General features: G+C 32.6%; 1 long non-coding RNA gene across 1 annotated transcript; it reads left to right on the top strand.

Annotated features, from left to right (window-relative positions):
* Nucleotides 1-4,185: 4,185 nt before the first annotated feature.
* LOC143062091 (uncharacterized) lies at nucleotides 4,186-8,215 on the top strand. The gene is made up of 3 exons (XR_012974539.1): nucleotides 4,186-4,322; nucleotides 6,833-6,979; nucleotides 8,074-8,215. It is a non-coding gene; the product is annotated as an uncharacterized LOC143062091 (long non-coding RNA).
* The last annotated feature ends 9,459 nt before the right edge of the window (nucleotides 8,216-17,674 follow it).

Raw genomic sequence — 17,674 nt, forward strand, 5'->3', positions numbered from 1 at the left:
AATTTATCGTCTGCGAAAAAATCCAACTGCACAATCGACACGCAAACAATAGGAAATGTGTTGACTTTGAGATAATTACATGAGAAAAGAACCAAAAACTTATCCATCGACAGATAACATAATAGGGACAATTAAATGGAAAAATATTCAAACTGAAATATATAGCAACACAAGTTACAGATATAGGAGATATATAACATGGTTAGAGTGTATGGTTATGGTAACATTCATAAAGGCCATGCAAATAAAAAAAATATGTTTTAATAAGCCTGTTACTTTTACACATTGTTACACGTCTTATTTCATTAAAAGTCTCAATGAAACGGTTTTCTGGTATAAATCATTATTCTGACGTTGATATATTTTAATTGAAGATTAAATCACCGAGGGTCAATTTAATATCAATGACATAAGGTACGAGTTCATTTACAGAAATTCAGAGGACATACGGAATCGTACTTCTATTTTTTTCGTTAATATAGGTTCTGTTAAACATAAGAAAAGGAATAGGTTAGAGGCACCTTTAATTAGAAAACACTTTTTCTTGGTAACATACTACCACCACTAGTGTGAGACTACGAAATTTTGAGGTTATGTTAATAATCATACATGTTTATTTATTTCAAATTTTATTTAAGGAATAATTGATGCAAGCTTTACTTTATTGGTTGTTTTAACATGGGTAGGCATTATATTCGTGATTATTTATGCCCGAGCGATAGCGAGTGCTAAAATAACACGAATATAATGCCTACCCATGTAAAAACTACAATAAAGTAAAGCTTGCATCAATTATATCGATTCTGATTAGGACAATTAAAGGGGCATTAGCTGTCAAATTCATGTTCACCGATTCGAATCAAATTCTCATATTATAACAATGTAAACCATTTATCCAAACTATTAAAAGTCTAAATAAAACAAGGCACAGGCATAAAAATACGTAGCTTCGTTTCGTGTGTATTTGAGTCTAGACGCCATCTAATTATTTATCAAGTTGACCTCTATAGTCATCCGATGACCATATATATATATATAAGCGATGTAAACATAAATATAAATATAAATAGATTAAGCAAACACGTGCTGTTGAATTGTTCTAGGTCTATTTATTTTCATATTAAAGATAACAAATAAATGTTAATCATCGTTTTTACCTGTATTAGAATTTTTATTTGTGGATCGAATCAGTCAATCAAATGAGTTACCTTTGTTTCACTTTCAATGTTGACATTCTCTTCCTTTAAATAATTTCACACATACAAATCACGTGTAATCACGTGTAATCCATCTCAAGCTAAGGGATTAAATTAAAGTTCTAATGAATACGGATTCAATGAGGTCGAGTTATTCACTTGGGACAACATCCATAATGCGCCTCGAAATGAGGAACTCAAAAGTCATGTGTAAAGAAAAAATCTCTGTGTAGTGTCTGTTTCTATTTTTTACAAAAGACTGAGACATGTGTCACATCCTTATTAAGTAAGAATCACTCCATTCTTTTCTCAGTAAACTTGATAACAATGACACCGAAAGTTCGGGTGTTACGTTTCCGCTCTATTGGCGATCGTCCGTTTCTTCTCTAGAAAAGTGTTTGCACTTGTTATTATTAACTTTCCATCTACTTTCGATATAAACAAAGAGAAGGACAATTTTCAACAAGTGTGTTTTCCTTCAAACAGGAAGTTTCTTAGCATTTTTGATTTTAGCTAAATATACTGGTATCTCCAGCTGGCCAACATCGACAAAGATAGTAAAGGCGGTGTATTTTTTTATCAGTAAAGTTTTATCAAACAGCATACTGTTTGTTCATGTTTTTTTTTTTTCAGAATGATCTACGGTGATTTAAGAACATGTCATTAGTTTATCAAGAAATATCAGGTCCTTCGTTTTGTATTGCAAATTAATGTGATGTGGGCTACTTATTTTCAAAGATTAAAGCAAAGTTATTATCTAAAGTTGAATAAAAGTAATGTTAATCAGTCAGTTTATATCTGCTAAAGTGTGATTAGAGATCTCAAAAAGTCCACTTTAAATGAAAGGTCTGACTTACAGTCATGGTAATTATTCATAACGATGGACATTTCTTCACTCTGACATGACTGTTATATATGCTTACCACATTTATATTACAAAAGAAACACAGCAGTGACAGTTTTGCAATTTACATTGTAGATCATAATGTGAATCCATTTATTACTGACAATTAGACCATGCTATAGCCTTAAGTTATCTTTGCGACTACGAAAACTCAGGGAATATGTTGATTTCCATCCAAATTTTGGTTAATAACAGTGCTAGTATGCTAGATTATCAAAACCAAAACATTGAAGCGGGACTCTGTTGTTAGCCCAACCATTCCTCTATAAAAGCGAGCTTAAAAAAGTACAACCCTTGTATTTTTAATGAGTTGGTTTTACCCTATAATATTTCATACTCCCTATACAAGAAGAGGTTGATTGGTCATATTGTGTCTCCCAACCCTCTTCTCATTTCCCTCACCAGAAACATATATAAGAAGAGTGAATTAATTCCTTTTTTAAAACGTACCAATATTTAAGAAAGTTACACAAACTGTTGCATCGGTGAGAGTCCAACCACTTGAAAAAGTCAAGATACAAATAAATTAGAAATTGATAAAAGGATTACGAAATTGTGTATTTTTATAATAAGAAACGAACTTTTGGTATCAAAAATAGTTTTTTTTTCCTAGACAAAGCAGCAATTAATGTATGATGTCATATAAATACACAAATTCTTACGCATGAAATTATAAATGCTTCTACATTCAGGACGTAGGATACACATATATTCAAATAGTAAACAATCATAAACATTTGACGTTACCATTTGAGACGCAATATCGTGCGTAACGTGTAAGCGGATATAGGTACTAACCAAGCGGACATGATCGATTTTGAAATATCACGATAACAAAAATCTTTGTTTTGTTATATCAACATTCAGTGTACATTTCTCAACATCTGAAATTCCTGCTCCAAAATAATTTTCGCATAGATCTTTTCCTATTTATAAGACAACTTTTATATTCTAATAAGAACAATTAACTTGTAAATGCGCAAATAGTTGTGAATGTCAACACCAACTTTCAATTTCGATACAATTGTAGAGACATTTACATGTTTTACCTGAAAGAAAGCTAATACAGGGCAAAAGTAATAGTTACCAATCATAACCCTACCTGTGATTACTCATTCCTTAAAACTTTTTTGGGTAATACACGAGAATGAAAATTTTATTTTTGTGTACGGTGTACAGCAACTTAACTATGCACCGTACAGAAGGATTTATGTGGTCAGCTAAACACCGTACACAACGCTTTTTTTTCGCAATAAAATATCGAAAAATACATATGCATGAAAGATTTCAATGCCAATTATTGATACAACTATACTTATTACACACGTACAGTGGCCTTCCATCAGAAAAAGAGTTGCAATGAACAAAGTATTATATCGGATGAGACGAGTGCCAACTTCATTGACAAGAAATTGCACATGTTTTTAGTAATCGTTCTTTGTTTAGGGAAAGTAATGAGACATCTCTAATCATCAACCTACGACCAAATCATTTCTTAAAACAACAATTATGTTTAGATTGAGGTACACATTGATATTATGTAAACAAAACAAAGATATTCGTTACCGTGTGAGGTTAAAATCGATCACGCCCACTTGGTAAGTACCTATATCCGCTGTACTGATGATACACGGTGGTTATGGCAATAATCTTGACTTTACAGAAAGTTCTGTAACCAGGGGCGGATCCCCCCATTTTTTTAAAAGAGGGTTCCAAACAATTGGGATAAAGGGAAAAAGGGGGTTTCCAACTAAATGTCCCAAATGCATTGAACGTCCAAAATAATTTGGTGCTCCAACCCCCGGAACCCCCGGGGTTCGTCACTGTGTAACGCGTATTCTCCTACTTTGGCTAACTTAAATTATGCTACAATTTTCTCAGTTTTGAAATATTCAATGTACTACTATACCTTGATCTACGTTCAATCCAGGAGAAGTTTGAACTGTTGAACTGTTGAAAAAATAACGTTTGTAAACAATGAATGACGTCATGTCTAAATCCAATCACATAAACGTTTTACAATAGCCAATTGTATGTTCCACATTGACGCGCTTTTGTGATTACGATAATAACATCAACGTCAACATTTTGAGACAACAGCAGAGAAAATATTGCAGCCATTTGCAGAAAGTCTTAAAGTTACAGAAACAGACGATTGTTACGACAAGTCAGAGATGGATGCAGATCATTTTCGAATCATCTACGGATTGCTATTTGTTCATGTATGTTTTACAAATGTATGTCTTCATCCATCACAAGTTTTATTTTGTGAACATTTGGTCAGATCATATATTTTGCCGGGATATTTTGTCTTCTTTTTTGAAAAAAAACTGGGCCTATTTCAATGCACTTTTTGGAGTGCTAAATCAATAATTAGTTTCTGAACACAAATACACACTTCGTGAAACTATTAAAAAAATGCATTCAATAAAAACGTTTACAATGCAAGTCTGATAGAGTCATAGAGATTGCTTCTAAAGTTCAAAGGATAAAACTTTTATCCCTCCATGAACATGGAATGTTGTATTTACTTTTACAGGCTCCCCAGTACGAGATTTATTACTTTGACGTCCTACGGCTGTTTTGCCAGACAAGCTTGGGCGTCCCACGGCCCCAGCTTGTCTGGCAAAACAGCCGTAGGACGTCAGAGTAATCTCGGACTGCAGGCTCCCTAGACCTTCGGGCTTCATCACAGATAGCATCATGCATATTAACAATGTCAATGTATGATGTTTTTCTCAGTGTGTTGAAATCTACATTTGGTTCATATGCATGTTGATTCTGTATTCTGTTGACATTTAGACTATACCCCAAAAAAACTGTCTTTCCCTTCAAGAATTTAGTTCAAACGAGGTTCATAAGGGGAAACAGAACATTATATTTAGATATATATATTTGTTTATAAAAAGATGTTGTATTATTGCCACGAGACAACTCTCCACAAGAGACCAAATGACCAGAAATTAACAACTATAGGTCACCATACGGTTATATCAATAATGAGCACAGCCATATCGCATAGTCAGCTATAAAAGGCCCCGAAATGACAAATGTCAAACAATTCAATCAAGAAAACTAACGTTCTTATTTATGTACAAAAAATGAACGAACAATGAATATGTAACACACCAACAAACGACAACCACTGAATTACAGGCTCCTGACTTCAGACAGGCACATATAGATAAGACTTAGTTAATAATTTTTTACACTTAGAACTGTAGATTGTATATAATTTTAGTTTTTTCCTTCTGTTTAAAAGAGATTAAATAACAGACGCAATGTTCAACATATTTGTTTTAAGACGGCAAATTTGTGTTATATATTCTTTTATAAAGAGACAGAAAGACATACATTTTGCCTCAAACGCAAGCGAGAATAGACCAAGAAACAATTTTCCAATGTCCTTTTTTTCACGGAGTTAATGCAACTTCAAAATGGCTGGCTTTCATATCATTCTCATTGTTGTTATGAAGTAGAGAGCAGCAATGAGTAATCGATAATAGTGTGGTGCTTGAATATAAAGAAAAGAGAATAACAGGCAAAATTTATAATAAATAGTGAAAAATGGTATAGAATATTACAGAATACAGAAATGAAGAAACCACATCCAGACCCTTTTACAAGTTGTACATTTTAATTATTTTTGCCTTCTAAATCTTTCTGTATGGAGCGATATTGTCTTCCGTTTTCTTACTGCAAACGAAACTGCATGTGAAATTTATATGAAGAGATCATGTACATACACTTTTTAGATATATATTTATTTTATTGGTCAATGATTGAATTTATACTGGTTCAAAGCTCCGTAGAGCTCTGTGGGGGGGGGCAGCACTACCATTCCGACGCCCCTTTAGTCCGACACCACATTGGTCCGATTGCCCAATAGCTCGACGCCCTATTAGTGCGACCACACATTGAAACGACACACAAATAAACGGACACATAATTATTGAGCAATATTTTGTATAAAAAATCTTTATTTCAAGAGGATTATCCCAATAGTTAAAAATAATCCTACTGAGATTCCTAAAAAAAATAACATATTCATAAAATAAACGTATTAAAAATTTGCTTAATGTCCAGTGGCACATATTACATGCATGTTCAAAACAATTGTTAAATAAGTACAATAGGTAAGTCCTGTAATAGATGTCATCTGGGGTGAAAGACGGTAAAAGAAACTTGGACTGCCACTAGACAATGAAGGCATATTCAAAAGGGACAGGAATTTGCCCTGCTGCAGGTTCAGACAAAAGGCCACCGACGACTTCTCACGGCCCCTCAAAGAATAGTTCTTAATCTGCAGAGATCATGGCACTCTCTTTCTATATGAGGCTTCCGATCAAACGTGACCAATCTCACTGTCACATTTGTTGAAAATTAAACATCCCGCACAATTTTACTGTCGATGTTTTTACTGTTTTTACTGTATCACATAAACATTATCCTTTATGATGATAGACTTGCACTACTGGTGACATTATCTTAGTATAATGTGTTCACATATGGAACAAATCTTGTCCTTATGTCCCACGTATGTGTCAATTGCTCCTGAACCACTTGCCAGCATTTTGTAAATCATCGATTCAATCTTTATCTCATGATGTACTTTTTCAAAGGACAATTTATAAAAGGTTACGTCCATAAATAATACCATAAAATGCATGTTGGGTAAAACAACTTTTTATAAATTCATGCAAAATATTTGATGCAGTATCTATTGTTATAGGCATCTAAAAATGGATCCCACCAGAACACACAGACTTAGTCTATGAGAAAAATAAAGTCACTAAAAACTGTTATGAACAGATAAAATACGAGATAGAGATAGAACTGGTATGAAAGGTGATAGTAGAACATTGAAATAATTTGAAAGGTAGGTATAGCTTTACACTCAATTATGATTTTTTTAAGTATTTGCAGTTTTTCCTATTATTTTATTTCAATAACATGAAATGTTGTTGTGTGTTCATAGGACAACAAACCAACAACGAGCAAATTCAAAAGAATAAAGGGCAGCAATACAATTCTACAACAATTGAAAGATGTCATTAAAGTTAACAAAGACGTCTATGGGAAGTACATATCCGTACACACAACTTCTCAATTAACTGTTTCACAGATTGTATTGATATTGTGCTCGAATAATGTTAATACATATATGTTTTGGTGCCGATCTAAAGATGAGTGTAACAGCAGGACATAGTTTAACTTAGGAACCTGAAGGAAATATATACAAAGATCTCCTTCTCTGAAAATGAATAACATATTTAAAAGATAATATAATGAGAATTGCCACAGGTACTAATAATGAAAAATTCCACAAAAAGAATACTTTTTTTTTATTTTTAAACTACTGTATAGTGTATAAAATAACGAAAAGTTGAAGGATTGCCAATGAGACAACTATCCACCAAATTTGAGACGATGTGGATGTGAACAATAATATACAACTGAGTCTGTGCAGACTTCAACAATGAGAAAACCCATACCGTATTGTCGGCTAAAAAAGAACAAGACATAAACAATATATGAAACAATTAATTGTAGAAAAATTAACGACCTAATTTATAACAAAACTATATAAGAATGTTGAAGTGCAGCCCGTATTGAAAACATGGAAATTTGCCATGAACCCAGACTTTGGGCGCTGAAATTCTTCTCCAAATCGTATTAGATCAGGCCCTGAAGTCATAAAACTTTTCTCAGTGCTCGGAGCACAAAAAAATCGTGCTCGAAACATGAAATCCAGCATTTTGATTGGTTGATTTGTTTTTAAGTAGGTAAAGCAAACATTATTCCATTCTTTTTTTTTCATTTTTTTCCATGTATAATATGAACCTTGTATAATTAACGTTATACCACCTTTAGCAATGCATGACATATTATGTCATGGTTGACCTATGTTTGATCTTATTATTGGACTTTAACAAAAATGATAAATGTTATAATCCACTTTTTCCTTTCCAGAAACAAGTTGGCAAAGATATATATCACATGCATTGGAAGAGCAGTGGAAAATAACATTGAAGGAGAATTATGAAACAGTGATTAAAACATCAAATTGAGAGAGAGAAGAACACATTTTTTACTCTTTTATGCTGTTCAATCTTAAGATTACTGTTAATTGTAGAATTAAATTCAAAACAGTGTGGCTGTGGCCATTGATTGACACATTAAATTCACCCATTGACTGGGACAATTTAGGTGAACGTTTGTATGTAACGACCACTGCTCACTATGTACTTTTTAAAGACACTTAAACTATGGGGTCACCAAAGGTTCTCAACACCTTAATAAAGTATTTCGAAAAATTAATCAGAAATAACACGATGTTTTGATTTATATCAATTATATAAATCAAAACATAAAGGTTATTTCTGATTAATTTTTCGTATTATTTTATAATTAAAGGCGTTGAGAAACCTTTGGTGACTCCACAGTTTAAATGTCGACCGTAGGTACGTCGTGAACAGTGGTCGTTACAGACAAACGTTCACGTAAATTGTCCTAGTCAATGGATGAATTTAATTTGTCAATCAATGGCCACAGCCACACTCTTTTGAATTTCATTCTATTTGCAATGGAGGTTATTGCAGTTGATAAGAATATAAAATAAAAAAATTGAGTTTCTAAGCTTGTTTTATTCAGTAAAAAAATCAATTTTGATAAGCAAACCATGTATGTTCAAAAATTCAAAAAGGTAAATATATGTACCAAATGACCTCCGTCAGACATTAATCAGTCTGTTGGAAATCAGTCTTTAGATTTTTATACTTTTACAAAATGTACTCTGTATGTATGTCTGTAAGATTCAAACCCATCACAGTTTTCTGAGGAACTACAAATCATGAGTTTCCTGAAAGTCATCACTCTTCATGAGAACATGCTATACTGAGTAATGTAGTTTAAATATCACCCTTTCAACTCCCGTTAACAGGATGCCTAGATATTGTAACACCAAATTTCATATATTATTTTAGTAAAATACGCTCTGCAGTTAAGGTTTATATATAAATAGGAAAGAATACAAGAGTTATGCAGACCTAAGTTACTATTCACAATACACACATTACAAGTGAATGAAATTGCAGCATGATTAATGTATACAAAAAAAAAAAGAAATCTGTCAATAAATTTATTTAACCATTAAATATCTAACAATGGGCTCATGATTGGAAATTTATTTATGAGAAATAAGACTGGAAAAGTGGTCGTATTCTGATTATTCCCTCAGCACACATCATTAAGGAGAAATAACATAGACTGTTCAGTCTGAAGGTACCTGGTCATGTAGAGGGGCATGTCTTATAGTAGATTATCTCCTTGTGGCGAACTAGCATGTTAAAAAAGTAACTCATTATTGGTCTAGTTCTATACACAATAGGTTAATTACATTGTATTTATATCTGAGTATCATGTCCTCTTCCTGCACTTAACTTGCCACTGGATCACATAACATCAATCCATCCACCCATCTTCTCAAAAGTAATATAACGAGTTCCAATTTTCAATTCTTGTTCAATATGTTCTGATTTGACTCAAGCAAGATACAAATACATGTAATATGGTATTGTCAAATAGAAATATTAATAAGGTCTTGCTAAAAACATAAACCTTATAAGATAACCACACAAGATGCAATTCTGACAATAAATATGACATAAAAGCAAGAATATTAAAAAAAAAGAGCTAAAGTTACTGTCGAAGAGCTGGAACTAAAGCAAAACCAAATCAGGACAAACAAAAATCAGAGAAATAAAAAAAACATAACGAAAACATCAACATGTCACGATATAGAAAATGAATGGAAATGGGGTAAGTGTCCAAAGAGAAGAATTAACTCACCCGAAATATACAAAACAACCTAAGACCTTTTAAATAGACATCACTGTATGCATTCAAATGTAAACATTGTAACTAATTTTAAGGTAAATAAACTAAATTTTACCTGATATAGAAACAAATAAAACCTTAAAAAAGATGCACATTTACGTACTTAAAGAGAGGACATCTTTTTTAATGAACACAGGGATCTATTAATAAATGCACTGAAAAGAGCAGGTACATAAAAAGAAGATGTGGTATGATTGCCAATGAGACAACTATCCACAAAAGACCAAAATGACACAGACATTAACAACTATAGGTCACCGTACGGCCTTCAATAATGCGCAAAGCCCATACCGCATAGTCAGCTATAATAGGCCCCGATAAGACAATGTAAAACAATTCAAACGAGAAAACTAACGGCCTTATATATGTAAAAAAATGAACGAAAAACAAATATGTAACACATAAACAAACGACTATCACTGAATTAGAGGCTCCTGACTTGGGACAGGCACATACATAAATAATGTGGCGGGGTTAAACATGTTAGCGGGATCCCAACACTCCCCCTAACCTGGGACAGTGGTATAACATGTTTATACTTAAAACAGTAATGAAAAATTCCCTACAGATACAGTACTGATTTAATTAATGTTATAATGAAACAGTACTGACGAAATCAGCACTGAAACAGTACTGTCAAAATCAGTACTGAAACAGTACTGACAAAATCAGAACTGAAACAGTACTGTCAAAATCAGAACTTAAACAGTACTGTCAAAATCAGTACTGAAACAGTACTGAAGAAGTAGTACTGAAACAGTACTGTTAAAATCAGTACTGAAACAGTACTGTTAAAACAACTATAGGTCACCGTACGGCCTTCAATAATGAGCAAAGCCCATACCGCATAGTCAGCTATAATAGGCCCCGATAAGACAATGTAAAACAATTCAAACGAGAAAACTAACGGCCTTATTTATGTAAAAAAATGAACGAAAAACAAATATGTAACACATAAACAAACGACAACCACTGAATTACAGGCTCCTGACTTGGGACAGGCACATACATAAATAATGTGGCGGGGTTAAACATGTTAGCGGGATCCCAACCCTCCCCCTAACCTGGGACAGTGGTATAACATGTTTATACTTAAAACAGTAATGAAAAATTCCCTACAGATACAGTACTGATTTAATTAATGTTATAATGAAACAGTACTGACGAAATCAGCACGGAAACAGTACTGTCAAAATCAGTACTGAAACAGTACTGAAAAAATCAGAACTGAAACAGTACTGTCAAAATCAGTACTGAAACAGTACTGAAGAAGTAGTACTGAAACAGTACTGTTAAAATCAGTACTGAAACAGTACTATTAAAATCAGTACTGAAACAGTATTGTCAAAATCAGTACCGGAACAGTACTGTCAAAATCAGTACTTAATCAGTACTGTCAAAAACAGTACTGAATAAACAAAAAGTATAACATTACAAGTTTTCTGTCTTGCCGAACAGTTCTGATATATACGAGGGTAGAAATGTACCAAAAAAACGTGCGTAACTCTTGGTAGTATACCATAACTTATAAGTTCAAGCTCCTCTGAACATTTCAAAGTCGTTACTATAGCTACCTTAACAACATACAAAAAGTCAAATCTAGTTTAATTTTGGTCTTTTGGTTTTAATCTTTAGATAAATTATGTATGTTTAATGGAACTTTCCATTCTTTTGACAGTTTTGACTACACTTCTACACAGATTAACTCATCAAACGTTTTTCTAATTTTTCATAAAAGTTTTAAAAGCTTAAATAAACCGGTATGGCAGTGTATGAGAGTTATGTAAAGTGAGTTCATTTTTCAGTAAAATACAGTCATGACAGTCTTTAAAAAGTTTTTCGTTAATGCTTTTTCGTAATCTTAGAATTACAAATGTTCTGTAGGATTGTATGAAGACTTCGGCAAAACCGCGAAATTAAACAACATAACGTAATATCAGAGTTCCACATTAGACAGCTGTGGCGTTCCATACTCAGTTATCGTTAAAAAGGATTAGATGGTCTACTAATCAAGAATATTATAAGGCAAAATAGAATGTAGTGCCGTTCTAGGATAGGTTATTGTTTCATCAGGCACCTATAAAATGCTGCAGTGTACTTGTCCGATTGTCAAGTAAATATTAAGACAACAAAAAAACAAAAATCGGTAGAAAATACCGAATATTGTCTAAATTAGCTCGTCATCCAGACTACATCGATTTATAGTCGGAGTTTTTTTCTAATAATATGAACGAGATTTTGTAGGTAGACATGTGTCTCCTCGTGCAAAATCTTGAACGCATACATAAGAAGTTTATACTGGCATCGATACGTTAAGGGCATACGATACAGTTTTGAACCTGTATTTACAAGTTGATGAAAATTTGCATATATGCTATTTTTTACCTGATTAAATCAAATATGTCATAAAAAATATACCTTCATGTGCTACTTTTTAAGTAAAATGAGGTCGAAATTTTGTATATTAGCTCAAAATTCAGATTTGTGTCCGTATTTTCTTTTTCGAAAGCACGACGTAACTTTTTTGCTTTAAAAGATAAACACAAATTGTTTTTTTGTTAAAGAATCGGTAATTTCTGTATTTTATAAGTATCATTAAAAATTATGCAATTTTTATTCCGAAATAACTCTATATTTATCAAATGTTCATGAATAGAGGAAAAAACGTCATTTTTTGCTGCATGTTTATTAAAATTAAAAAAAATTGCGCTATTTACAGTTTTATAAAATTTGGGTCACATAATCTCCTTGCAAAATGAAACAAATTGCCATTTTAAAAAATAGGGGTCCATGCACTCGTTTTCAAATTAAATCAGTTTGAATGATAAAAATCAGTCGAAAAATTCATCTTTTCCCGATATGTCATAGTTTGACGTCGCGAAAATAACATTTTACGTTAGCAACGTCATTACCTTCCCTGTAACTGTATCGTATGCCCTTAACGTTGCGGGCAGCCAATGGAGAAACTTGAGGATTGATGGTTGCATTTTGTTTTTTACATGTAGCTTTTTTTGCTTCGAATTACGGGACAGAGTTTTTAGTTTCAGTCGATATACACGCCATCTTGAAATAATTACTTGTCACATATAAATTCTGTTTGGTTGCTTTATGATGTGGCTGATATTCAGCAACAACTATTGGCTTAAATGACATAAAGAATTACAGACTGTTCTCTTCTGAGGATATTAAGCCATCAAATGCCGGAAAATTAACTATGTGTATTACATTTCAGATCAAATGTTACTAATTCATGGTTGTTTTGTTATGCATATATTGAAATTGAAAATTGAAATACCAATCATTAATACGTCTTTATTTGCATGGCTAATCTGCAATATGCACGATTTGTTTGCTAAACATTTTTCTATACAATGTTTTCAAAAATGCATTATATGTATTTTATGACTTTTGTCAATCTAGGCACACCTCCAGAGAGACACACCTCGTGAATCTTGTCTGTATATTTGTAAATATTTTAATTTTCAACAAGTAAAGTGAACAAAATATAAAAAGAATGGATGTATAACGCACACTCCTAAAGTTGAACAACATAATTTCCCTTTTAAAACTAAATATCATTAATCAATATATAAAAATACCACATTTCTAATACTAAATACTAACAACCCGATACACACATATTACCTTGAAAAAGAATACAGCGAAGTAGATCAGAGTTCCACATTAGACAGCTGTGGCGTTCCATACTCAGTTATCGTTAAAAAGGATTAGATGGTCTACTAATCAAGAATATTATAAGGCAAAATAGAATGTAGTGCCGTTCTATGATAGGTTATTGTTTCATCAGAACCAAATATTTTAACATCTGTAATAACATAAGGATATAGTGTTGAGAACGTTGCATCACTCATCTATCATTTGGTTAAAAATTACCTTGTTTTTTCAGTGAGAATAGGGAATATGTGCATTTTCTAGAGGTTTTAAACTTATGTATCCTGTACACCCAATGATGCCAAGCTTGCTATCAAACAATTGCTTGCGAAAGTACTTCGAATCAACGATTTCTTATATATTCCTTGGAGCTATATATATATATACAGACCCAAATCCCCCTAAAAAGAGCAGTTCTTTGGTCAAACAGCGACATATTATATGCACAGATAGTACTATAATAAAATGATTGAAGTTAAATGATTTCAAATGACAATGGACCAACCCATAAAAAAACGTAATACAAGATCCAAGATTCAAGATTTTATTAAAGTCAACCAATTTGCATAAAACATTCATATAAAGTAAGTGATAAAATTAAACATCATTTCAATGATTGCAACACATATATGGTAACACAGCACCCAGGCATTTGTCTTTGAAATAGAAAATTACGACAAGGACAAGGAGATCGTGACTTATGTATCTAATCTCATAAGCAGCAACATTTAATTTTTGTTCAATGTATTAAGCAATTTTTAGAATTTCAAAGTTTCATGCGTTTATCGTGAGTTTCTTAAAAGTTAAAAATATATATGTTATATTTTCGAACATCCAACTAGTTTTGGTCGCCTGCAAGGTTTGATATTTACGACTTTCAGATTGCCTGGGACAAATAAAAGCCATCATCAGGCACCTATAAAATGCTGCAGTGTACTTGTCCGATTGTCAAGTAAATATTAAGACAACAAAAAAACAAAAATCGGTAGAAAATACCGAATATTGTCTAAATTAGCTCGTCATCCAGACTACATCGATTTATAGTCGGAGTTTTTTTCTAATAATATGAACGAGATTTTGTAGGTAGACATGTGTCTCCTCGTGCAAAATCTTGAACGCATACATAAGAAGTTTATACTGGCATCGATACGTTAACGTTGCGGGCAGCCAATGGAGAAACTTGAGGATTGATGGTTGCATTTTGTTTTTTACATGTAGCTTTTTTTGCTTCGAATTACGGGACAGAGTTTTTAGTTTCAGTCGATATACACGCCATCTTGAAATAATTACTTGTCACATATAAATTCTGTTTGGTTGCTTTATGATGTGGCTGATATTCAGCAACAACTATTGGCTTAAATGACATAAAGAATTACAGACTGTTCTCTTCTGAGGATATTAAGCCATCAAATGCCGGAAAATTAACTATGTGTATTACATTTCAGATCAAATGTTACTAATTCATGGTTGTTTTGTTATGCATATATTGAAATTGAAAATTGAAATACCAATCATTAATACGTCTTTATTTGCATGGCTAATCTGCAATATGCACGATTTGTTTGCTAAACATTTTTCTATACAATGTTTTCAAAAATGCATTATATGTATTTTATGACTTTTGTCAATCTAGGCACACCTCCAGAGAGACACACCTCGTGAATCTTGTCTGTATATTTGTAAATATTTTAATTTTCAACAAGTAAAGTGAACAAAATATAAAAAGAATGGATGTATAACGCACACTTCTAAAGTTGAACAACATAATTTCCCTTTTAAAACTAAATATCATTAATCAATATATAAAAATACCACATTTCTAATACTAAATACTAACAACCTGATACACACATATTACCTTGAAAAAGAATACAGCGAAGTAGTTCAGAGGTTTTTAGAAAAGCTAAAACTTATAATTTTCTTAATTTTCAAAGTGTATATCACTGTTGCGTTTTGTTTTAATCTGTGTCAAAAAAGCGTTTACCAGAACGTAATATGTGTTTGCACATAACGTAATAGATGTTTGGACATAATGTAATAGGCATTTGCACAAAGCGTAATAGGTGTTTGCACATAATGTAAGCGGTATTTTCACATAACGTTATAGTGTTCGCACATAATGATGTAGTTGTTATATATAACTTAATAGGTATTTGTACATAACGCAATAGGTGTTTGCACATAAGGTAAACTATGTTTGCACATAGGGTAAACGATGTTTGTACACAGGGTGAACGATGTTTGCACATGAGGTAAACAAGGTTTGCACAAAAAGTATAAGTTGTTTGCACATAATGTAAAAAGCATTTGCACATGAGGTAATGAATGCTCACAGAGAGTATCAATTGTTCGGGAAAACGCATATGAATTATACCATGATGTATTGTGTTTTTCAATAGAGATACATATGTATAAAAACAACATAACGCCAAGAGACTATAATATCATGAGGTTTACATAGAACAAAGGTGTATCAAAACAAAATCTTTAGAACATTCGGCATAACAATCACATTTGAGACAGGACGCAATTATTAACTGACTTACGTAAAAGAAGAATAGACACAACATAGATAAAATCTGAGAGAAACGGAAAGTTGGTTGATCATAAAGTTTCGATGTATTCACAGAATATATAGTAGTTAAAGCATGATGTAATGCCTATTGTACACAACAAACTTTAGCAATGAAATATCATACAACTGTTTGACAAACAAATTACTAATTTGACATAACACAGAGATGCCGTGTCGTGAAATACAGACATTTGCACATAACATAGAGAAGAAACGACAGGACGTAAAGACAAAGCGACAGAACACATTAAATATGTACACTATAAGACAGTTCCGGCGTTCCATAAATGTTTGTTGATCAAATATGTCCAAAGTTATTTTTTCGTATCACCTAATCCATTTTTATTCTTTGCATTTTTGACATATTATAACTTCATTAATTTCTAGGTAAACTTGATAACAATGAAACCGAAAGTTTCCGCATAAAGCTTCAGGACTGTGGGTTATCTTCTAGTTCAACTCAGGACAAATGTTTATCACTTGTTTCTGTAACTTTCTATCTATTTTAATATCAACACAGAAAAAGTGTGTTACTTTCATACTGGAAGTGTTGATTTTTACTTAAAAAAAACTGTTTCACAAGGCCAGTGGTTTAATTAAACAAAAGGAAATATTCGTTCACATATATTTGCAAATGATCTGACGGGATATAAGAGTGTTCTTGAAAAATTTAATTAAAAAGAAATCAGGTCCAACCTTATCTTATTGCAATTAATTGTCATCCCCTTACCCTTTATCTGTGCAGGATGTTCCTGTTTAGTGTTAAAGATCGGACCCAAGTAATGATCTTAAATCGAGCGAGGAAGGTTCCTCAGTCGTAACGTTAAGCCTCGCGAGTTACAGGTGTATATATACAGGTTGTAATGATAAACATTGAAAAAATATACGTCAATCAGAGTAGGATTTTGTTGTTTAAAAACTTTCAACAAATGTGAAATGAATGAAAAATTAGACAATTCATATGTATTCAACCCTGATATGATGTGTTTTCAATTTCAAACAGCGGTATACAACTGTAGCCTTTATTCGACAATTTTTTATTTAACCATGTTAAAGATTGGGGTATCTACAGGTGAATACATCATGTACATACGAGAGCCATATCCAATTATCGAATGCAGGTCAAGCACTATAGTATGATAATAATGATTAATCACCAGTGTTTTTATTTATGAAATTGCACATAACAGTCTAACATTTCATTGCCGAGCCTCTGTGGTTAAGACGGAACAATGGGTTTCAAACCGACGAGAAATTCCCACATCCGATGGCGGGCCTAAGCTGTCCCCTTGATAGATATTTTTGTATTATTTCAGTGAAATTAGACGTCATACTACACTCCAAAACATATAATTGAACCAAAATTTAAAAACAACATACAAGACTAACAAAGGACAGAGGCTCCTGACTTGGAGGGAGTAGGCGCAA

This window comes from Mytilus galloprovincialis, chromosome 2, assembly GCF_965363235.1.
Source record: "Mytilus galloprovincialis chromosome 2, xbMytGall1.hap1.1, whole genome shotgun sequence".
Taxonomy (NCBI): Eukaryota; Metazoa; Mollusca; class Bivalvia; order Mytilida; family Mytilidae; genus Mytilus; species Mytilus galloprovincialis.